The 23,765-nt window shown below is 37.1% G+C and overlaps 1 protein-coding gene and 1 long non-coding RNA gene across 5 annotated transcripts in view; both read left to right on the top strand.

Annotated features, from left to right (window-relative positions):
- PPP2R2A (protein phosphatase 2 regulatory subunit Balpha) overlaps positions 1 to 23,765 on the top strand; it is an 86,022-nt gene that overhangs the window by 6,460 nt on the left and 55,797 nt on the right. The gene's annotated exons all lie outside the window — the stretch shown is intronic.
- Positions 9,224 to 11,618, top strand: LOC147581550 (uncharacterized). Its single transcript, XR_015250025.1, has 2 exons — positions 9,224 to 9,600; positions 10,603 to 11,618. It is a non-coding gene; the product is annotated as an uncharacterized LOC147581550 (long non-coding RNA).

Raw genomic sequence — 23,765 nt, 5'->3', positions numbered from 1 at the left:
GGTTACCTTTAAGTGATGGACAGGAGTCGTTCTTGAAAGGGTCTGGGGGGGCCTCATGGTGACAGTGTCTTGACCTGGGTGGTGATTGTACTGACTGATTATCCTGGTCATTTTTCTGTTGATTTGTGATTTGTGTGTGTTTGTTAGATTTCACCCAAAAAGGTGTATGTATGTTTGTGTGTGTGTGTGTGTGTGTGTGTGTGTGTGTGTGTGTTTAAATCAATACTGTACTCTAAAAAGGGTTTAGAGCGAACACTGGCCATCCCCACCTTCACCCACTCTCTAATCCTCCCTCGTCCTTCTGAAGGCAATTAAATTGAACTCCTCTAGTTGTATTCCTTAGTGCTTAATTTTTGTGAATAAAATGATATTTCTATTTCTCATCAGTTTTAGACATTTCCAGTTGACTTTCTAGTAGATGAAGATTAAGCTGTTGTCATTATCACCCCCATACCCCAACGTTATAGCACATATTATGGGTTAAGAAGTCAGTGCTCACAGGGGCACCTGGGTGGCTCAGTTGGTTGAGAGTCCAACTTCAGCCCAGGTCATGATTTTGCGGCTCCTGGGTTCCAGCCCCACGTCTGGCTCTGTGCTGACAGCTTGGAGCCTGGAGCCTGCTTGGGATTCTGTGCCTGCCTCTGTCTCTCTGCCCCTCTTCTGCTCATGCTCTGCCTGTCTCACTCTCAAAAGTAAACATTTAAAAAAAAAAGAAGTTAGTGTTCACATTGTTACGACCATTCAGATATATATTGAACCCCCATCACCTGGCATCATCAACCTATGGCTCATGCTGTCCTATGTATACATCACTTGATCCATTCCTAGTCCTCTGTATTTAGTAATAGAAACACTGATTGTATTTTTAAAATCTGGTTAAACAAATTAGAAAAACCAAGATCATCATTTAAAGTGAAACAGTAAGGAATTTTTCCTAATTTTTTTTTGCAGTAGCAATACCCGGTAATCTGTTATTTGCTTAAATTTTACTTGTGGAAATATTAAACATTCAAATACATGTGGATAATCTGAAGTCTGTAATTTTTGGTTAAAGATATGGGACTATTGTTAACCATTCAAGATGGTTACTTTAATTTAATGTAAATTTTCATTATTTAATAGTTAATACTGTTAACTATTAAATAGTAATTTTAAATATACATCATTTTTTTTTTAATTTTTTTTTTTTTCAACGTTTATTTATTTTTGGGACAGAGAGAGACAGAGCATGAACCGGGGGAGGGGCAGAGAGAGAGGGAGACACAGAATCGGAAACAGGCTCCAGGCTCCGAGCCATCAGCCCAGAGCCTGACGCGGGGCTCGAACTCACGGACTGCGAGATCGTGACCTGGCTGAAGTCGGACGCTTAACCGACTGCGCCACCCAGGCGCCCCAAATATACATCATTTTAATGCGAGTATAATTTTCCTCATTTCCGTATTTGACATTCTTAATTTTTTATAGGAAATTGTTTTAGGATATGAGTTTATTACACGATGCCTGTTTTTATGAAACTTGGATCCACAGGCATAGCATCTTTTCAACGCTTGGCTTCCTGTTTACTTTTGGTAGGACTTAGACTTACAGAGTGGTTCTTGGGGGGAAAACATTCAATAGTAGAGCCTAAATATTCCCCAAATAAAGATATAACTAAAATTGTGAAAAACAATTTTTGAGATACCACATGAAATTTAATGTTTTTAAATCCATTCCATATATCTAATGCTACATACAGTGTAAACAATTTACGATCATTTGTGTTATGTGTTTCTTAAAGTAGTATGCATGTTAGATTTAGGCACTAAGGCCATTAGTAGGAAAAAATAGTAGAACCCTGAAATGTGTGGATTTCAAAATAGTGGCACATAAGCTATATTCCAAAACCTAATGACCCGTAGGAAAGGCCTTATTTAACATTCTTGTATCACATGTGATACTCCTCCTTGCCCTTAACACACATCACTACCGATGGAAGTCTTGTGCTCATGCAGTAAATCACTTAGCGTAAATTTGCCCATTAAATAATGTGAATGATTGTATTTACCTAGCATTAGGCAGTATCCTTGTTTTTTGTTTTGTTTTGTTTTTAATTTTTGGGGGGTGGGGTGGTGGCGGGCAGAGAAAGAGGTAGACAGAGGATCTGAAGCAGGCTCTGAGCTGACAGCAGAGAGCCCAGTGTGGGGCTGGAACTTGTAAACCGTGAGATCATGACCTGAGCTGAACTTTAGGTATGTTCTGATACTCTTAGTGAACTAAATTTTAAAATTCTAGAAAATCGTGGAATAAGCAGCATGATGAGAGGTTGTTTGAAGCAAAGAATTTGTTATTAAGTCAGTAAAAAGATTCCCATATATTATGTATTTGCACATCCGTATTTTCTTAGTTGAGTTGCAAGAGGAAAGATAAGCTATATTTTAAGTTTCTTTTGTCGTTAATAGGAAAATTGAATGGTTGGACATAGATGTTTTATTTATTTTTTATTTTGTTATTTTTTTGCAAAAGTTTATTAGAATGTAAGATTAGAAAGGAAGAATAGTAGGAAAGCTCTCTTTACAGAGAGGGGACATTTGGAAGTGAGTGCCCTGGACATAGATGTTTTAGCTAATCTCCTCAACTATAATCTCTTTACCTTAGGTGATAATGGAAAATACAATTTAGTAACCAAGGGTCCACAAGTGCCTTTTTAGTAGTAGTAAAGAGAAAGTCTTGGTGATACTTAAATTACATTTCTTATAAATAATTGAATTTGATTATTATCACTACATAATCAGCATGAGGAAGAGATGGCCTGGTGATCTTAATCACAGCGGTCAGCATTTATTGGGTGCTTCACTATGTGCCAAGTACTATGTTAGCTGCTTTATATATTTCATTAATCTTCACCAAAACTGAAATAAGTAGATGTTGTTTTTCCAGATTATAGATGAGGAAACTAGGCTAGGAAGATTAATTGTGTATCCTTGAGCAGGTGATGGAACTGGGATTCTTAACTTCAAATTTAATTTCCCTTCTAATGTCCGTAATGTAATTTTTTAATTTAAAAGCTTGCTATTTCTCTTAGTTTAAATGAGGGTGTTTTGAGGTTGTTGGAATGTGACTTGTTTAACAGAGTTGTTTGTAATGTCCAGTAGACGTTTTGAAGTAATTAAATCCAATTTGGAGATTTTCTGGATTTTCTAATGGAATTTTTAAGCTAGGATGTTCTATAAGTGGGCTATAAGGGCTTTTTAAATCTTCTGAGGTCATATGTCACATAGTGTGTATACTTGTACATACGTGCATTTTTCTGATCAGAGAGGTCCACACCATTGTCAAAGCAGCTATTTTAGAGTGTGGTCTGATGACTTCTCAACTCTTTCAGAAGGTCTATGAAGTGGAAACTATTTTCATAATAATATGATGCTTGCCTTTTTGACTGTGTTGACATTTGCAGCAGTGGTACAAAAGCAATGTGGGTAAATCTGCCGGTGCCTTGGCGTAATCAAGGCCGTGACACCAAATGGTACCAGTAGTCATGGTGATCTTCACCATGTACCAGTAGTTTAAAAATGCCAATTTTACATATGAATGTCTTTGATGATGCAGTAAAAACTAATTTTATTAAATCTGAGTCTTGAGTACATGTCTGTTAAACATTCTTTGTGAGAAAATGAAAGGTACACCAAAGCACTTCTGCTGCAGACCAGAGCACAGCGGTTGTCTGTAGGAAAAGCATTGGTGCAGTCACTTGGGTTTTAAGGTGAACTAGCTGCTGCTTTCATGGAACATTATTTTTGTTAGAAATAACTATGGACAAATAAGTGATGATTATTCAGACTTGGATATTCAGCAGAAATTTTCTCAAATGGACAGTGAATTTGTTGCCTCAGTGGACAGTATCTGTTGCCCATGATAAAATTTGAGCTTTCAAGCACAAATGAGAATATTGGAAGACATGTATCTGCCATCCTGAGTTGGATAACTTCCCAATACTCAAAGAATTTTCAGATAAGATCAGTAGTAATATTAGTGACTGCAATTTTTCGATGTTATGTAATGAAAGGTGTCAACATTTGGAAGCTCTGTATAACTCTGAATCAGTGTTTTGCAAATATCCAATGCTTGTGAGGTTAAAAAATGATGCATGAGTGAAAATGCAAGACACAGCATTGGATTTTAATGGAACAGACAGCTGATATGATTTCAGATTCCACAAACCTTTAAGAAACTACTGCTTGTCCAGTTTTGGTGTAGTATCAAAGGGATAACCATAATTACCTGAAAAGCCTATTAAAATACTCCTTTTTCAACTACGTACTTGAATGAACGTGGATTTTCTTCATATATCTAACACAACACACTGTGGTGTGTTGAATGCAGAAACAATCAAGAGACAACAGGCATCTTCTGTTAAGCCAGATTTGCAGCAGTGTAAAAACAGTGCCATTCTTCTCACTAATTTTTCGGGGAGCAGGGGAAGTAAAATCTCTTTCTTTTTTTTTTTGTTTTTGTTTTTGTTTTTTTGTTAATGTGTAGGGCTTATCATTAATATTTTTAAATTGATAAATATTTTAAAATTTGAAAGGCCTTTGGGGACCCTCAGATTTCAATTGTAAGGAAATCCTGCCACCCAGAAATACCTGACGGTTGTTGGTTTAGTCTGTTAGTAGATTTCACTGTATTGATGCTTTAAGAGAGTCTCACAGACCACTAGGTAAGTAATCAGAGTAATATGCTGCTTTTGTGCATAAATGTCCAAAGCTTTCCCATAAAAGCTTTCTTGTGACTTGATATTGTTTCAGCCTACTCCCTTGCTGTTCTTTGGATACCAAATTAGATCTGCTTAAGCTCTTTCAATCTGGTGATCTTGGTGAAGGAAGGATACCTTTAGGACTTTAAAATTATGTATTTTTTTTTTTTTTTTAATTTTTTTTTTTTTTAACGTTTATTTATTTTTTTGGGACAGAGAGAGACAGAGCATGAACGGGGGAGGGGCAGAGAGAGAGGGAGACACAGAATCAGAAACAGGCTCCAGGCTCTGAGCCATCAGCCCAGAGCCCGATGCGGGGCTCGAACTCACGGACCGCAAGATCGTGACCTGGCTGAAGTCGGACGCTTAACCGACTGCGCCACCCAGGCGCCCCTAAAATTATGTATTTTTAAACTTAACCTCCCTTACAGAGATTACATCCTAGTGCATATTTGCCAAAATACTTCAGCTTTAAAAGTTTTTGAGGTCTTTTCCCACTATCTGTTCAGGTCCTGTTAATATTAATACTTAATGAAGGATTACTGAGTTCCTCAGAACCTGGCATGGTGCCATTTCTGGGTTGCTGCCTGGTTATTAGAAATGAGTTGGTGCCCTTGGCATTGTGTTTTATTCTGAGCCCAACATGTAGGAGTTTGATGTATTGTTTTTTCTTGGAAGAAAGGCATAAAATTGCCTTGGTAACTTTCTACTTACCAACTCTATTACTAAAGAGAGGGAATGGTGTTTTCTTTAAATTTTACTTGAAAGCACAACATAAGTCTATTTTAAAATAGATGCTGAATTTCCCATTCTAAGAATTCAGTATCAACTCTTGATTGCTTAGTATTTTCAGTACTTATGTAGTTCTTTTTCTACCCTTTAAAGAACATTTGTCAAAGAACTTTAGGACTTTTAAAACTAGCTACACCAGTTTCTCTTCCATGTTCAAATGCTGGGTTTATTAAAAAGGAAAACTAATTTTTTATAATATATTTTTTAGTTAATATTAGCAGTAGTTGATTGAAATGTCATCTAGGTCTTTGCCAATGTCATATGTAGAATCCTTGGCAAATCATGATTGAATGCTTTTCTATAAGCCACTATACCAGGAGTTGTAGTTTTGTAATTTTAGTTTCTTTTGGTTGACTTCCTCTGAGAAAACTGGGATTTTCTCTTCTGAAATCTTTGAATAATATCTTTTATACAGTTCGGGGGTGGGGGTTCATGGACCAATGACTGTGTTTAAGAACCTTTGCTTTAATTCAGGTTTTGCCTATGGTTATATGCCTACTGAAATTTGGAGGAGTTGAGGATATTTTATATGGAAATGATAACTTTTAGACTGTTAAGAGGGTGTTCTTTCTTAGGAATCCTTTCAGTGCTTACTGTTTCTTCTATGATATTAGAGGGATGACTCTTCTCTAAGGTACTGGACTTGACAACTTTAGTGTGTTTCCATCTTAATTTCTTTTTTTTTTTTAATCAAAAACTTGTCTCTATAACCATGGGTAAAACTGTTAGAGGACTATATTGAGTTTTGAACCAGCTGCTTGTTCTATACTTCATTCAGAAGGAATCTAAATTCTTCATTAGCCTGTATTAAGAGAGATACCAAAGTAGATAAAAGGGATTGGTAAGAAATATTTTTAAATTTTCTAAAGATACAGAAAAATTTTAACTTCTAGAACCTGACATTGTAGAGCTTTAGGTCTCCTTTGTGTGAAAGTGGAACCTTTTCGTCTCCTTTTTTCCAGCTTACCACAAAGTAAGAGTTCTGTGGGTCTGGAATAGATGTGTTTCTAAGATAACATAAGGGGAATAGTTAGTACATTTTTATTGACTCGTTCATTGGGAAGGCTCTATTTCAAGAGAGAAAGGCTATTGTAGGCAATAAATAATTCCTTATCTAGGGATGCAACATGCAAAAATGGTTATTATAGGAACTGGTAGGCTTTTTCCCCTTAACATAAAAGGAGAATTAATTTTTTTCTAGCAGCAGAACCAGTTCTTCAAACGGAATATTTTTTAGCCTATAAAATAAAAAGCTACTTTTAATTTTAATGCATTTTTATTGTTAAAAATAGATAACAAAAACCACATAACAAAGCTTACCTTACTAACGATTTTTAAACATACACTTGAGTAGTGTTAACTATTCACATCATTGTGAAACTACCTCTAGATCTTTTTCATCTTGCAAAACTGAAACTGGACCTGTTAACACTTCCCTATTCTCCTGTCTGCCCCTGGTATCCACCATTTTACTTTCTGTTTCTATGAATTTGACTACCTTAGATAACCTACAAATGCATCCTAAGACAAAAAAGTATTTGTCTTTTTGTGACTGGCTTAACTTCATGTCCTCAGAGTTCATCCATGTTGTAGCACGTGACAAGATTTCCTTCCTTTCTAAGGTTTAATAATACTCCATTGTATGTAAATACCACATTTTGTTTATCCATTCATACCTTGATGGACATTTAGGTTGCTTCCACCTCTTAGCTAGTGTGTGCTTTTTTTATAGATGTCTTTTTATACATGGCTCGGGTTCTGTGGGAAGGAACAACAGAAATACTTTCTTTAAAATTGTTTTTTATGTTTGTTTCTGAAACAGAGCATGAGTGGGGGAGGGGTAGAGAAGAGAGGGAGACAGAATCCGAAACAGGCTCCAGGCACTGAGCTGTCAGCACAGAGCCCTATGCAGGGCTCGGACTCACAAACCTTGAGATCATGGCCTGAGCCGAAGTCGGTCGCTCAACTGACCGAGCCACCCAGGCGCTCCAGAAATGCTTTCTTTAAATGATTGGAGGTTGGGGTTGTAGACAAGGAATGATCAAGATTGTATTTTTTACAACAACCTTTGAGGTAGACACTGCCATTTTGTACACAAGGACACTGAAGCTCAGAGTTGAGCGTCGTTAATCTAAGATTGAGTCAGTAAAACTGTTCTGCTTTTTAGGCTTCCATGTTTCTTCTGTGTGGTTCAGTTTTTAAAAATAACTATTTGATTACAAATTTAAATATTTTGTTCTCATAGGGAAAGGGTAGAGAGCTAAGGTGAGACTTTAATTAGTATCCACAAGTGAACAAGAATATGTAATATTGAGTGCCCAGTGCTGTAGAGAATGTGTAGGAAATAGAACAGGTCCATCACTTCAGGTGTATTAGGAGGGTCAAAATTATTAAAATAAGCCTTTTCCATAACTTTGTGGCTTTTGGTATTATTAACCTGTTGACGTTACTGGGAGGTCCTTTGCAAATCCTATGTAAAAAATTTACAGGTAATGTTGGGATGTAAGAAATTATTTTCCCTTTTCTAAGTTGGCATTGTTTTTAAAGTTTATTTTTGAGAGAGAGACAGCACGTGAGCGCACATGCAGGCCAGCAGGGGGAGGGGCAGGGGGAGGGCCGGAGAAGCAGAATCTGAAGCAGGCTTCAGGCTCCAACCTTGTTAGCACAGAGGCCAACGCAGGGCTTGGACTAAAAAACCGTGAGATCATGACCTGAGTTGAGTCGGACACTGAGCCACCCAGACACCCCTCAGTTGACATGCTTTTTGACGTTGAGATGGTGATGTAGTACAAATACTTAGTTGTTCTTGGAATTAAATGAAAGAATCATCTTTGTCTCAAGTCTAAGACATAAATATGTCTTTCAGTGATTTCAAATAGCTGTGAATCGAATTTACTCATGAGTATCTTTGAAGATCTCTCCAAGTTAAATGTCCATGGTAGTGTATAAGCCTTTTCTTTCTTCCATCTTTCCTGTGTGTTTCAAGACCTTCATTTTAACAGTTTGGCCATTCCTTAAAACGTTAAACATAGATTTAACCATAGAACCCAGTAATTCTGTTCCTAGGTATATACTTAAGAGAATTGAAAACATGTGTGCACAAAAACTTTTACATCAATGTCTATAGCAACGTTAGTCATAATAGCAGAAAAGTGGAAACAAACCAAATGTCGATCTACTGACTATGCATAAAGCAAAGGTGGTGTATCTATACAGTGGAGTATTATGCAGCCATAGAAAGGAACGAAATGCTGTTAGGTGCTGCAGCTTGGATGAACTTTGAAAACATTATGCTAAGATGAAGAAGTTGGTCACAAAAGACTACATATTATATGATTCTATTTGTATGAAATATCCAGAAGAGGCAAATCTATAGAGACAGAAAGTAGATGAGTGGTTGGTAGGGCTGGTGGATGATGTGACCGCCAGTGGGTACAGCATTTCTCTAAGGGGGTAATGAAAATGTTCTGAGGGGCGCCTGGGTGGCGCAGTCGGTTAAGCGTCCAACTTCAGCCAGGTCACGATCTCGCGGTCCGTGAGTTCGAGCCCCGCGTCGGGCTCTGGGCTGATGGCTCAGAGCCTGGAGCCTGTTTCCGATTCTGTGCCTCCCTCTCTCTCTGCCCCTCCCCCATTCATGCTCTGTCTCTCTCTGTCCCAAAAATAAAAATAAATGTTGAAAAAAAAATTAAAAAAAAAAAAGAAAATGTTCTGAAATTAGATAGTGATGATGGTTGCACAGTTTTGTAAATAGAGTAAAAAAGCTGAATTGTGCACTGAATCTGACAAATGAATAATAGTAAATAAACTTTTTAGTTTACACATACAAATGGTAAATCCAAACAGTGCAAGAGATACAGAGTGAAAGTATGTCTCCCTCTTAACCCCCTTCTCCCAGGTTCTGTGTCTCTAGAGACACTGTCAGAATTTTTTATGTGTTTCAGAAGTGTTTCGCAGTTGCGAATTGTTAACTTTAACAGAGCATGTTCATCATTTCAGATTTGAAAGTGGGAAAATACGTTCCAGAAATCCATGATATGCAAGGTTTATAGGCCTTGTCTTAGGATCAAAAAAATTGCCAGGTAGCTACCATTTTCTTTTAACTGTCCTATGTGGTTTCTGTAGCTTCAGACTGAAGAGTTGCTGAGAAGATTGTACATATTTGGGATGTGCATCTAGATGTGCAATCAGTAGATTCTAAAGCTGAGTAAAATTTGTGAAATAACAATGTCTAATAATAAAGTAATAATGTCTCACATATCCAAATCTTTAAAAGTAACAATGGGGGGGGGGCACCTGGGTGGCTTAGTCGGTTGAGCGCTAACTTTGACCCAGGTCATGATCTCATTGTTTGTGAGTTTGAGCCCCATGTTGGGATCTGTGCTGACAGCTCAGAGCCTGGAGCCTGCCTCAGATTCTGTGTCTCCCTCTCTGTCTCTGCCCCTCTGCTTCTCATACTCTGTCTCTCTCTCTCTCTCTCAAAAATAAGATAAACACTAAAATTTTTTTTTAAATAACAATTTGGGTTCATTGATACCTGAAGTCTGTGTCTTATCCCTCATTAAATTAGACCTTGAGTATTTTTCCATCTAGATCTTACCGTTCCTAATGATGTCTGTAGTGACTAGGTCCTTTTTTGGTGATTATTTAATTAGGACTAAACTAGACATTAGTAGGCTAGATCCTAAAGACCAAATGTGTCTTTTTTTCCCCCCTCCTTATGTGTCTTTTTGACTATTTGGTAAATACATTAGCTCCTTGTTATGTCTACCATCTCTAATTCTCAACCAGATTTCTTGGAAATTTTGTTAACATTGTACAAATGCCAAAATGTGACGGTTTTTACACTGCTCAGTTTGGTGAGAATACAGTTTCATTAAATTCTTGTTATGTGGTAATTTATTAACATTAATAAGGATTTTTATTTAAGGAAAAATAATTCTCTGAATGTAAACATAAACTGTCTGATGTATTTTAAGTAAGCGCTCGAGAAACTTAGCTAACTGCCTATCAGTGTTGTTTTGCATGCATTATCATTTAATCTTCTCAGCCAGCCTCTGAGGATAGGTATTTTTATTTTATAGATGAGGAAATCAAGGATTAGACAAAGTAACTTGATCAAGGCCACAGTGGTAAGTGGGGAAGCCAGTGGTTGAGCCTTGGTTCTTCTCACTTTAGAACTACCATAAAGTAAACAAAAAAAATAAGATCACACATAATCTCACCATTTTTAGATAACATCTCAACATTTTGGTGTAGATCTGTCCTTTTACTGCTGTGAATATATATATTTTAAAAACTTGTTTTACATGTGTAGTTTTGTATAATGCTTTTTTTCTATTTAACATCTAGAAAGATAAATGGCTCTTGTACTTAATTTGGGCATTTTAGTTTTCTACAGTTTTTGCTGTTGTAAATTTATGATGAACATCTTTGTGAGAATCTTAATGCTTTAGGGTATGTTTCTAGAAATGGAGCTGCCGGTCAAAAGATACGAGCTTTTTATGGCTTATGTAATGTATTACCAAATTGCCCTAGAAAGTTGGTGTTGGTTTTCTCTTCCTCCAGCAGTGAATAGGAGTACCCATTTCCTAACCTGTTGACAACGTCTAGCACAATAATACCATTCAATAAAATCTTTTCCACTTATTTGTTTGAGCATGTTTAACTATGTAGGTTCTGTTCATGTCCTTTATTGTTCTTTGGGGGTACTTTTCGTATTCATCTGTAATAGGTAAACTTTCCCCCCACCCCGCCCCCACCTTCCATCATCATAGCTAGTGAAAGTTGTATGGAAGCTCAAAGAAGTAATTTGGGTCTAGAGTAGATGGGAAAGTCTTTTCTAAATTAAGTGGTTTTTTGTTTGTTCTTGCCAGGCAATGGAAGGCAGAGGGTAAGAAAAAAACATTTGAGAACTATTACTTGTTAGTTTTCTTATCTGCAAATGGGGATGATTAGTAGTACTGGCTTTGTTATTTGGAGGATTAAACGTATAGGAGTGCTTAGTTTTGGCATATACTTACTGCTTGGAAAATTTAGTTGATGCAGTTATTTATTGCATGATTAACAGAAATAACACATTAAAAATTAATGGAGTAAATGCCTATTCAAGCCCACAAATCAAGATAAACTAGTTGTTTTTGAGATTTGGGGCAGGTTATACAGGCACTTTCAGTAAGTATATGTTGCATTAATGAATACAGCTTTAGCTTGGTTGAGTTAGGAGTTTGGGGAATCCAAAGACAGAAGTAGGAAGATTAGTTTTATCAGAATTTGGGTTAGGCAGGGGTCTGGCACTTTGACTGTTTGAGAAATTTATAGAAGTTCAAGCTCATTCTTTAGGGGTTTTTTTTTTGTTCCATTTTCCTGTTGTTCTCAAGTCTCTCCATTGTTTTTTTTTTTTTTTTTCTTTCTTTCTTTCCTGTGATTGGATACTCTACTTGAGGGGTGGGGCTTTGAATGCACTAGAGCCAAAGCAGCCTTCGCTGCTGGTTTCATTTTCCTCTAGCAGGTACGAAATGGGAGTTTGGGAGCACCTGAAAGTGTGATCTCAGGAAAATCCCATTAAAAGTGTTGACCCTTAACTGCTGAGGCTCTTAAAAAAAAGCCCTTTCTTCCGCCTCTCTTTGGCGATGTTCTCTATTTCTGTTGTGTTATATGATGATCTGAATCCTTTACCAGACCTTGAGCAGACTGATGAGTAGGTGTAGAGCCCATAAAAAATTTTACAGGAGTCTGAAGAGAAAGCACATTTTATTGTACCGGTGAACACCCTTATTTCTGTCTTTGATTCCTTATTCAGAAATTGTGCTGTGTTTTATTTTGTCAAAAGAATTTTATTAGCGGATACTAGTACTTCTCAAGCTTTCTGTGCTTATGGATTTCCCCGAAATCTTGTTAAAATGCAGATTATGATTCTGCATGTACATCTGGGGTGGAGCCTGTGATTTTTCATTTCTCACCCACTCCAGTGAGGGCCATGTTGCTGCTGTTGCTGGTGTGTTGGTGTACAATCTACACTTCCAGGGGAAAGGCAGCTGGTTTATAGCCTTTTGTAGGGGAAGGGAGAACAGGTACGGTAGTATCTTAATTATTTTACTCAGCATTTCTGACAGACTGAATAGATTCATTGTGCTGTTCTCACATCATTTAACATTTGCTCAATAAATGAATAAACACCTCCTGGGGAGCTTTGTACTAGCTGTTAAAAGAGCAGCTTGCATCACAGTGTACTGCACATTAGCCATCCCTAATTGTTAGATTGAATTTGTTTGTATTTCAAGTTTAGCTCAGGCCAGTATCTTAGTATACATAAAGGTTTGCTTTTGCTAGTAATTTGCTTTTTTAAATAGATTGGCCCCCTAGTGCTGTGAAAAAGATGAATTTAGGAAATAAAATTTTAACGCCTTAATTGGTTATTTTATAACTGCTAACAGATTTCTAATAAGTATAAATTCTAATAGATATAAATGATTAAGTTTTGAATTCTTTATGATTTTCTGTTTGCTTTGTTAACATTGGAGGTACCTTTTCAGTCTCCTATCAGGATTTCTCTCTTCCTAACCACCCAATCTTAGTTTTATTTTAAGTTGATTTTTATTTTATCTGTGTAGCTCAGGTACATAGTTGAACAAGCTGGTAAATTCAAAATGCTTATGAGGAAAAGAAACCAGTTTCCTGTCCCTTTAACCTGTAATCACCTTGAGTCCCCTTCCCCACACTTTTCAACTGGTTTATTTTCCTATTTCTAAGTACATAGCAGCTGTTTATCCATTTTAGATGTCCTCAGAAGTAAATGGTAGTTAAGAGTTCTGTTCTGCCTCTCTTACTGCTCCTGTTTTCTCAATATTGCTATACCATTATTATTGTTGTTTAAACCAGTGTTCAGTGTTGTGGTAGGCTGACTAATGCTCTCCCCTGCCCCTCAAAGAAACCCACATCCTAATCCCCAGAACAAGTGAATTTACTTCACCGGAGAGGGAGCAGAGATGGGATTAAATTAATGATTTTGATCTAAGGAGGTTATTTGAGATTATCCTGGCCCTAAATGTAATCACAAGGAAGCTTGCAAGGAAAAGAGGGAGATAAGATCTAAGGAGGAAGTAGTAGATGTGATACCAGAAGCAAGAGGTTGGAGATACAGGGGAAGGGTCTTAAGCCGAGGAATGCAGGTGGTCTCCAGAGTTTAAAAAGCAGAGAAACCAAATTCTTCCTTGAGTCTCTAGAAAGAAGCCTAGCCAGGCTCGTACCTTGAATCCAGTGCAACTGAGTTTTGGGCTTCTGGGTTCCAGAACTTCAGTGTGCTGTTAAGCCACCAAATTTGTGCTAATTTGTTACAGTAGCCATAGGAACCTCATATAAGAGTGGACATGATTGTGTCCATATACCCTGTGCTGCTATGCTCTTTTCTCCAGAGTTAATAATTACCTTGATTTTAGTTTGTTGTTGTTTTTAGTCTGTCGCTGCTATTTTCTTTCTGCACCTTTCAATATGATTTTCTTCATTGTCAAAAGAATCAGATAACGTACATACATACCCCACCTTCTGGTGTTTTCTCCATTTTGTTGTTTCAGTCTCGAGTGATTTGCTTTGTTTTCTGTGAATCTATCACGAAACCACCTTAGATTTTCTGACAGGTGACTAAATCTCCTGTCAGTATATTGAAGGACATCAGATGTTCTATCACTTTTACTTTTGCCTTGAGCTCTATCTATCCTTTGATATGGCCTGGCTTTTTTCTAAGTTTATTGCACAGCTGTTGTCCTTGTCCTTTCCTTCGTTCTTATTTTTACTTCACCATCATGGGAATTCCTTTTGCTTCTTCTGTGTTGGATCTCCTTATTCCTGGATTCCATAACTTCCTTTTTTGGTTTGCTCCCTCATTTTAGTGGTGTGTACCATCCAGTATTTCACAAGAAAGATTTCATGGGTGGTACACGCTTGGAGATTTCGCTTGCCTGGAGAAGTTGTCTTTACATTACTTTCCCACTTCAAAGTTGGGCTGGTTATTGGAAATAATTTTTCCTCAGAATTCGGAAGGAGTTTTTTCTTCTTTTTTTTAACGTATCTTGAGAGTGTGTGTGCACACGAGCGGAAGAGAGGGAGAGAGAATCCCAAGCTTACAGCACGGAGCCTAATGTGGAGCTTGAACTCATGAACCGGACTCATGAACCATGAGCTCGTGACCTGAACTGAAATCGAGAGTCAGATGCTTAACCGACTGAGCCACCCAGACACCCTGAAAGGCATTTCTTTTGTCTGCTAGTGTCTGTCACTGCATTTGAGAAGCCTGATGCCATGCTGTTTACTCTTCTTTTTTCCTGTTTGGATGATGTGCCTTGATACTGGGCTAGTCGTCATTGGGCCGTTTCAACTTGTGGATTCTTTTCCTTTAGGTTTTTCCTTCTCTATTTTATTTGTTCTTTCTGTAACTCCTATTATATGGATCTTGGGCTTTTTACACCGATCCTCCAATTTTTTTCTTCTCTTTATGTTTTGTTCTGTGTTCCAGAAATCGTCAATTTTGTTTTCAACTCTTTCACAGATGTTTTACGTTTTCAGTTATGTTTTAAGAGCTCCTTTGTTCCTTTTTCAGCAACCTTTCTTTTAGAGAAGATTGATTTTTTTTTTTTTAATGGTCGTTTATTTTTAAGAGAGAGAGAGTGAGCACACGAGCAGGGGAGGGACAGAGAGAGAGGGAGTCACAATCCGAAACTGACTACAGGCTTCGAGATGTCAGCACAGAGCCCGATGTGGGGCTCGAACTCACAAAACATGAGATTGGGACCTGAGCCGAAGTCAGAGGCCCAACTGACTGAGCCACTGAGGCGCTCTGAGAAGACTAATGTTTTAAATTTTTTCTAATCTTGGCATTCCATTTCTTTCACGTTCCTTTTTTCTTATTTATGTCAGCAGATTGCACTATCTGGTAATCCTTGGTTGTCCATAGCATTTAAGAATGAGGAGCTGAGAAATAGACTGGAAACGCCGTGAGCACTGACAGATCTAGTCAGCTGTGAGCTTCACAGTAAGGTGTTAAACCTGGGACTCTCACTGTTTCAGTGAGAGGGAACTTCCAGTGTCCTGTCTCAGAAGGAAGCTTGTATGGGGTTAGGTGTGTGTGTGGGGGGGTACTTATATTCAAGCCTGGCTGCGGATATTTTGGGAGCCAAGAACATGACTGAGCAGCTCGTTGTTTTACGTGCCCTCTAACTTAATCTTGTTTTCAGTGTGGTACTTCACCATAAGCCTTAGCTCCCACCTACCGTCTTTGATCCAGCCAGTTCAGAAAGTTAAAGTGGTTCTTTGAGAATGGGGCTTCTTGCATCTTAAACAGATGTTTTAACTGGTAGTCCTGTTTGGAGCCTTATTCCTCACTGTTGTCCTTTCTTGACCCTTTGCAGGGTCTGCAGGGTGATTCTGCTTGCCTCTCTTGGCAACTCCTTCCATACGTTCTTAGGTTTCAGTTTATTTTATTCTGTGAGTTACCTGCTTTCCATTTTCCATCACATTTGTTGTTGTCTTCCTTCAGCTGTTTCCCTGAACGTTCCTTTGTTCTTACTCTCTTAAACTGTTTTTATTCATGTATTGTCATTTTAGTGGGATCTAGAGGGGAGAGAGAAAGGAGTTTTGAATTTCTGTGTTTAACAAGTGTATCAATAAAATGTTTATAGTACGATTTTCCTTCATGTCCCAGAACACTTGGTAATCACTTCGTCTACCATGAAACAGTAGAATTCACAGAATTTGTATTTGTTTTTTTCTATATAAAAGCAGACGATTTTTTCTTAGATCTAAATTCTAAGGTTGTGTACTATTTGTTTTTAATATACTAAAGTTTAAAATATTGTGTAATTCTTTCCCTCAAGTACAGCAAAGGATGACAAGTTAAAAGACACTAACTTGCTCTTTCAAACCTAAATTTTAGGCATTAAGGAATCAGCCAAAAGCAGTGAGATTTTTAAAAATTTTTTACTATCATTTTAAAACTTTGACATATATTCTGTTAAGCTCTGTAAAGGGTGGATCTTTATTTACTGTTAATAAAGCACTTGCCACCATGTGTGGCATACATACTAGGTGCTCATGAAATATTTGTTGAGTGAGTGCATATGTGAAATTTATTCATGTATTTAAAATATCAGAGGTGTTAGCTTTATTAGATGCAGATGAGTTTAAGTTTTATTTCTACTCCTAAAATTGGTTTTAATTAATTAAAATGTTTATGAGTAAAGACATTTATAAGTAGAATGTAAGATTATAGTCACTTACTGATTGCAGGGCAGCTAAGATCATAATTTTCTGTTGGGAATTATCATTGTTCCTGAAGCCCAGATATAGAGGGAGTAATAATTTTTCTCTGTTTTTCAGGGGGAGCTCTCATCCTCTGATATTAGTAATAAAACAGTTTTATACTTTTTCTGTTTTACAGATTTTATTTTTAAGTGATCTCTACACCCATTGTGGTTTCAACTTAACGACCCTGAGATCTAGTCAAATGCTGGCCCAGTACCATGCTGCCTCTGCCTGCCTTAGATGTTTTCTTTCTTTCCTTGCTCACTAGTAGCTCCAGTCACCTGGGCTTTCTTGGTGGTCCATGAACAAACACCGTCTTGTTCTTGCTGAGGGCTTCAGACTTGCCCTTTTAAATCTGGAATAAACTTTACCTAGACTTTTGTGTGGCCCTGTGTAAATTAACTGATTCCCCTCCTAACCCTAGATAACTCTGTGTTCTCTGCCCTTTTTTTTCTTTTTCAAATACTCTTGCCATTATTTGGAATAATCTTGTTTGTTTATTGTTGACTTGCATATTGTAGGCTTCCTCTCACATTTTCAGTTTCATGCACAAGGGAATAAACTTTTGTTTTATCACTTTATTCTTAGCATTTTGAATAGTTGGAGGTACATAACAGTATTTGGCACTTAGTGGGCATTTTGTAATTATATTTTGAATGGGCAGGTAAATTGAACAAGGTGTTTTCACATGTCATCCCATTTTTAAATATTTGAGACTTTAATTTTACTAAATGTACACACTTTTATTTAAAATAGAAAATACTGTATGCTAAAGAATTTATAGCGCTCATAATCATTCTCTCCAGTTTTGTAAACCAGTAAAATGAGGCCCAGAGAAGTACCCAGAGTCCTACAAGCTATTATTTATTATAGGCCAAGCTGCTATAAAAGACCCATACAGTGGTTCCCCAAATTAGCTAATTTCTCTCCTGTAATCCTACAGTGGTAGAGAGTAGTCCAGAGTGGATAAGCTGCCTTTGCCAGTGATTTTCCAGGATCCCAGGTTTCTTCTGTCTTGGTGTTGTAGTATGCTCTTGTCTGCATGGTCAGAATTAGGAAATTTTCTAATTTTTTAAAATAAGGAATTTTCTAATTTTCTTTAACCTCTCATTTTCTTTAAAACACTATGTGGTTTTGCTGAGGGACAGGGGTACCTGGAGACCCTTTCTTTTTTTTTTTACTAAAAGGAGAAAAGGGGGCATGGCCAGTTGCAGGGATAGTCTCTGTTATAGCTAGTAATTGTTAGAACTTTTACTCAGGCCTGTTTACTCCTTAGTGCATTGCTCTTTCCTTCCTACTTCATCTGTACATAATATTAGACATTTTCTTCAGGAAGTTCAAGAATAAAAATGTTACTGCACCTTTCATTGTCAGATAAAATGTTGGTTAACCCATAATGACATAGGTTCTAGAGTAGTAACAGAATGATAACAACTAATGGCTTCAAATTTAGTTTTCTTGTGTCTTGTTTGATGCGGGACGGGATAGGCCTACATCTCCTTTTTAGGAGGCAAGAATCCTCCTCCCCCATTTTGAGTGCCATTATATAGCCTGTTATATATGTTGCCATTTGCAACAAGATGGGTAGAGCTGGGAAGTATAATGCTAAGTGAAATGTCAGTTTGAGAAAGACAAATACATTATGATTTCACTCATATGTGGGATTTAGGAAACAAATGAGCACATCAAAACAGGGAAAGAGAAAGCAAGAAACTCATAACTGTAGAGAACAAAATGGGAGAACAATAGGGAAGATGATCTGTCTCAGTGATGGTTTGGCAGGAACTTGCCAGCTTAGATCTTGGTTTTCATGCTGCCTAGGTGGGAGAAGTTCATTCTGACATTTTTTGTCATTGTAGGTGGATTCATGGTTTTATAGCTAAGCTAAATATAAAATGAGGTCAGACAGATAATATTAGATCTATACAATGATATAGGAAGAGCTCTTTGCTGGGGGTAGGAGCGGGGCGGGGGGGCGGGTGGAGGGGTGGTAGGGTTCTTGGAAAGGCTTCACAGCCCTTTAAAAAGAAACCCAAGGAAGAGAGAGCTGCTGTTTTTTCTTTTTCTTTTTTTCTTTCTTTCTTTCTCTCTCTCTCTCTCTCTCTTTCTTTTTTTGCTGTAATGTATGAGAATATATCTAGAGCTGCTATAGTCTGTCTCTCCCTTGTCCCAACTTTTTATTTTGAAAAAAATATAATTTTTTTTTAACATTTGTTTATTTTTGAGAGACAGAGAGAGAGAGAGCACAAGCAGGGGAGGGGCAGAGAGTGAAGGAGACACAGAATCTGAAGCAGATTCCAGGCTCTGAGCTGTCAGCACAGAGCCTGACACAGGGCTCAAACTCACAAACCATGAGATCATGACCTGAGCCGAAGTCAGACGCTTGATCGACTGAGCCACCTAGGCCACCTCTATTCTGAAAATTTTTAAGCCCGCAAAGAAGTTGAAAAATACTACTATAACTATTATTTAATCATATTCACCAATTACAAGCATGTTGGCACGTTTGCTTTATCTCTTCTCTCATACTTACACCTGCATTCTTGTCCCCAAATCTTTTGAAAACATGTTGGAAGCAGCATATGCTTTACCCTTAAATAACTTAGCATTAATCTCTTAAGAAGACTTTCTCTTAAACAATAACATTATCATACCCAAGAAATTTAACATAAATGCTCTCTGTTATATAGTCCATATTTAAACCTCCGCAAGTGGCTCAAAAACTGTCCTTAAAAAATTTTTTTTTTTTTTTTTAGTCCAGGATCCAGTCAAAGCATTCTGTTAAATTTGAAGAGTCAAAGCTTGTTTTCTAAAATACCATACTTTCTGGATTTTGCTGTTTCCTCATATAAAATCCAGGTTAAACATTCTTGGCAGAACATCAAATCATGTAAATTTGTCCCATTATTGACAATTGTTAATTTGATCACTTGATCATGTAGTGGTTGCCAGATCTCTCAAAAAAACAAAGCAAAAACTTTTTTTTTTTTTTGTAATTAATAAGCATTCATTGATGGTCCTTACCTGAGGTAGGTAGTAATTACATTGGTGCCTCAGAATTTCCTAATCTCCCAACTCTCTCCCTTTTTTAGTACCATTGTGGATTTACAGGTTCTTTTGTTATTCTGTGTATTAATCTGTTAATGTCCCCTAATCTGTCAGTGCCACTGTTCCTTTTGATGCTTAAATGGTCCTAAATTTGGTCTGTGAGAGAGACCAATCAAGTCCCTCCTGTGCCCCCATTGCACGCCCAAGTTAGTCTTTGATCACTCCCTATTTTTCTGACACAAGATGTTTCAAGAGTGTAACTTTTCTGCCTCAGACTTGGAATCAATATTTTTCTAAGAAGTTTTGGGTTCTTTTAATAGGGAATGGTATTTAGAAGCCATTTTAGGTGCTAAGTGTTTTCTTTACTACTGGAATGTCATTTTTTTCTAGACAGCTAGGAAATTAAAAGGATTTTGCAGTTTTTAATTTTTGAGTTTGTACAGGATGAACTATAATACCTTGTTTTTTCAAAAGGGACTTACAAAATATATCAGTCAATTGTAGTTTGTAAAACTTACTGTATTGTAATTCAGACAGCTAAAAAAGTTTTAAAAAATTATCTTACATACGAATTAGAAATTTGAACATATACAGTATCGTGGATATTTGATATTAAGGAAGTACTGTTTGCCTTTTTTCCCCCAGGTATGATAGTGTTTGGTTATATTAAAAATGGTGCCTTTATCTTTTAGAGATACCTTTGAAATATGGATGAAATAATTAGGTATCTGGAATATGCACAAAATAATATGGGATGGCTTTATGGATAAAACAAGAGTGACCCTGAGTTTTCTACCTACTGTTGCAGATGACTAAAATAGTTTGTGATGGAATTAGGAAAATATTAATTTCTACAGATCTGCCAATTTAGATTGAATACCGGAGAGTTCTTTTTTACCTCCCCCAGCCTATATTTGTATCTTTTTCCTCTTACAGTGAGAACCTCAATTCCCAAATCTGTAGCTATCTTTTGTCAGAATATGAAGATGATAAGAATTTGGATCTTTGATGAGATAAACCAGTGGATTAACCCTGCATTTAATTGCTCTATACTGGGATTTCTTGTGAGGGATAACAAATACTTTTTTTATTGTGATAAAATATATATTAGACTTACTGTTTTTTAATCATTTTCAGTGTACAGTTTATTGGCATTAAGTATGTGCACATTGTGCAACCATCACCTTCGTCCATCTCCAGAATTTTTTTTAAGATTCTATTGTCAAGTAATCCCTACACCCAACATGGGGCTCGAATTTAGAACTGCGAGATCAAGAGTTGCATGCTTCTCCACCTGAGCCAGCCAGGTGCCTGAGAACTTTTTTCATCTTACCAAACTGAAACTCATTCCCATTAAACAGTAACTTCCATTCTCCTGTTTCCCAATTCCTGGCAACTCCCATTCTACTTCGGTCTCTGTGAATTTGATTGCTCTAGGTACCTCATAAAAGGGCAATTATACAGTGTTTGTCTTCAATATACCAGTGTTTGACTGGTTTATTTCACATGGCATAATGTCCTTACCTTAATCTGTTCCGTCTGCCATAACAAACTACCATAGACTGGGTCGCTTAAACAATTTATTTCTCACAGTTGTGGAAAGTCCAAAATCAGGGCGCCAGCTGATTCTGTATCTGATCAGGGCTGGCTTTCTTGGTTCACAGATGGCTGTCCTCTCACTGTGTCCTCATATGGCAGAAGGGGTGAGAGAGCTTTTTGGGATGTCTTATGTAATGACACTAATCCCATTCATGAGGGCTCTACCCTTATGACCTAATCACCTCACAAAGGCCCCACATCCTCATATCACTGAAGGTTAGGATTTCAACATGAATTCTGGGCTTATTTCATCAAAGATCCAGATTGTTTTCACCTTCATATTCTGACAAAAGATAGCTACAGATTAGGGAACTAGGGTTCTCACTGCAGGAGAAAAAAGATACAAATATAGAATGGAGGAGGTAAAAAAACTCAGCATTCAGTCCATAACAGTGCTCAGAGCTTATCCATGTTAGAGATTGTGTCAGTTTCCTTCCTCCATTGTATTTAATACCACTTTGTTTATCCAATCATCTGTTGATACACATTTGGATTGTTCCCACTTTTTGGCTATCATGAATAATGCTGCTATTCAACATTGGTGTTCCAATATCTATTCAAGTCCCTTAGAGTATTTGGGTCTGTAGCCAGAAGTGCAATTGCTGAATCATAAGCTAATTCTGTGTTTAACTTTTTGAGAAGCACCATACTGTTCCACAGTGGCTGTTCTGCTTTACATTTTCACCAGCAGTGTACATGGGTTTTAATTTCTCCACGTTCTCCCCAACACTATTTTTGGTATTTGTTTTTGATAATAGCCATTCTAACGGATATGAAGTGGTGTCTCGATGTGGTTTTGATTTATATTTTCCTGATGACTGGTTATGTTGCACATCTTTTTATGTATTTTTGTCTGTTTGTATATCTCCTTTAAGAGAAATGTTTTTCCAATTCCCTTGCCTATTTTTAATTTTTTTTTTTAATTGATGAGTTTCAGGAGTTCTATATATATTCTGGATATAATTCCTTGTCAGGTATATGATTTGCACATATTTTCTCTCATTCCATGGGTTGCCTTTTCACTTTTGTGTCCTTTGATGCACGAAAAGCTTTTATTTTGACGATGTTCAATTTACCCTTTTTTCAGCATCATAGTCAAGAAAGCATTGCCAAATCCAATGTCCTGAGGCCTTTTTCCCTGTTTTCTTAAAATTTTATGTCTAATGTTTAGGTCTTTGATCCATTTTACGTTAATTTTTGTAAATGGTGTAAGATAAGAGGTCAACCTTCATTCTTTTGCATGTGGTTATCTAGTTTTCCTAGCACCAGGTGTTGAAAAGACGTTGTCAGTAAGCATTTGACCATATGTGGGGGCCCATGTGACCATAGGCAGAATAGAATAGTGATTATCTCTGGGTGCTGTTCATTGGTCTGTGTATCTGCGTTTATGTCAGTATCACACTATTTTGATTGTGGTAGCTCTGTAGTGTTTTTTGAAATAAGGAAGAGTGAAACCTCCAACTCCCCCCTCCCCCTGCCCAAGATTGTTTTGGCTATTCAGGTCCCTTCAGATTCCAAATGTTAGGATTGATTTTCCTATTTCTGCAATAAATGGACCTAGACATTGATAGGGATTGCATTAAATCTGTGGATCACTTTGGGTAGTATTGATATCTTGACAGTAGTAAATCTTCTAGTTCGTGAACAAGGGATGTCTTTCCATTTATTTTTAAATTTTCTTTTAGCAATGTTTTATAATTTTCAGTATACGTCTTTCACCTTATTGACTAAATTTATTCATAAATGTTTTATTCTTTTTGATGCTATCATAAAGTGAATTGTTTACATGATTTCCTTTTGGGGTTGTTCATTGTTAGTGTTTAGAAGCACAGTTGAGTTGTGTGTGTTGATTTTGTGTTCTGCAACTTTGCTGAGATTATAAGTAATTGTATTCCTTAAGTAGAGTGCTAAGATGTTTGAAAATCCCTTTTCTTTGACTAAGAATGTATCACCTAGAAATCTGATGAGAGCTCAGATACAGGGTTTATCCCTCGGACACTCTGCCCTACCTGTCTGTACAGGTTGGCTGCTTGTGTAGGTTAGGTCTCGTGCAGTAGTATGTTTTTGTGCTTAATGTCATTGTGTTAAGTCCCTTCTTAATTCTGTTTCTTGCATATTCATCAGCAGAGGACAAGAAACCTGAAGTCTGATTATCCTGGAGAGAGTACACCCTATACCAGTGTATCATCGGATGAGAAAATTTGTTGCCATCTGATTTAGTTTTTGTTGGTTCTCCTAACCTGTTTATTAGGATTCTAAGAAAATAGGGCAAATAAATTATTTCCAGGGGAGTGTGGATGGGGTA

Source organism: Puma concolor, chromosome B1, assembly GCF_028749965.1.
Source record: "Puma concolor isolate L17-30 chromosome B1, mPumCon1.1.hap2, whole genome shotgun sequence".
In the NCBI taxonomy this organism is placed as follows: Eukaryota; Metazoa; Chordata; class Mammalia; order Carnivora; family Felidae; genus Puma; species Puma concolor.
Note: the sequence above shows the minus strand (reverse complement) of the source record. Positions and strands in the feature narration are given on the sequence as shown.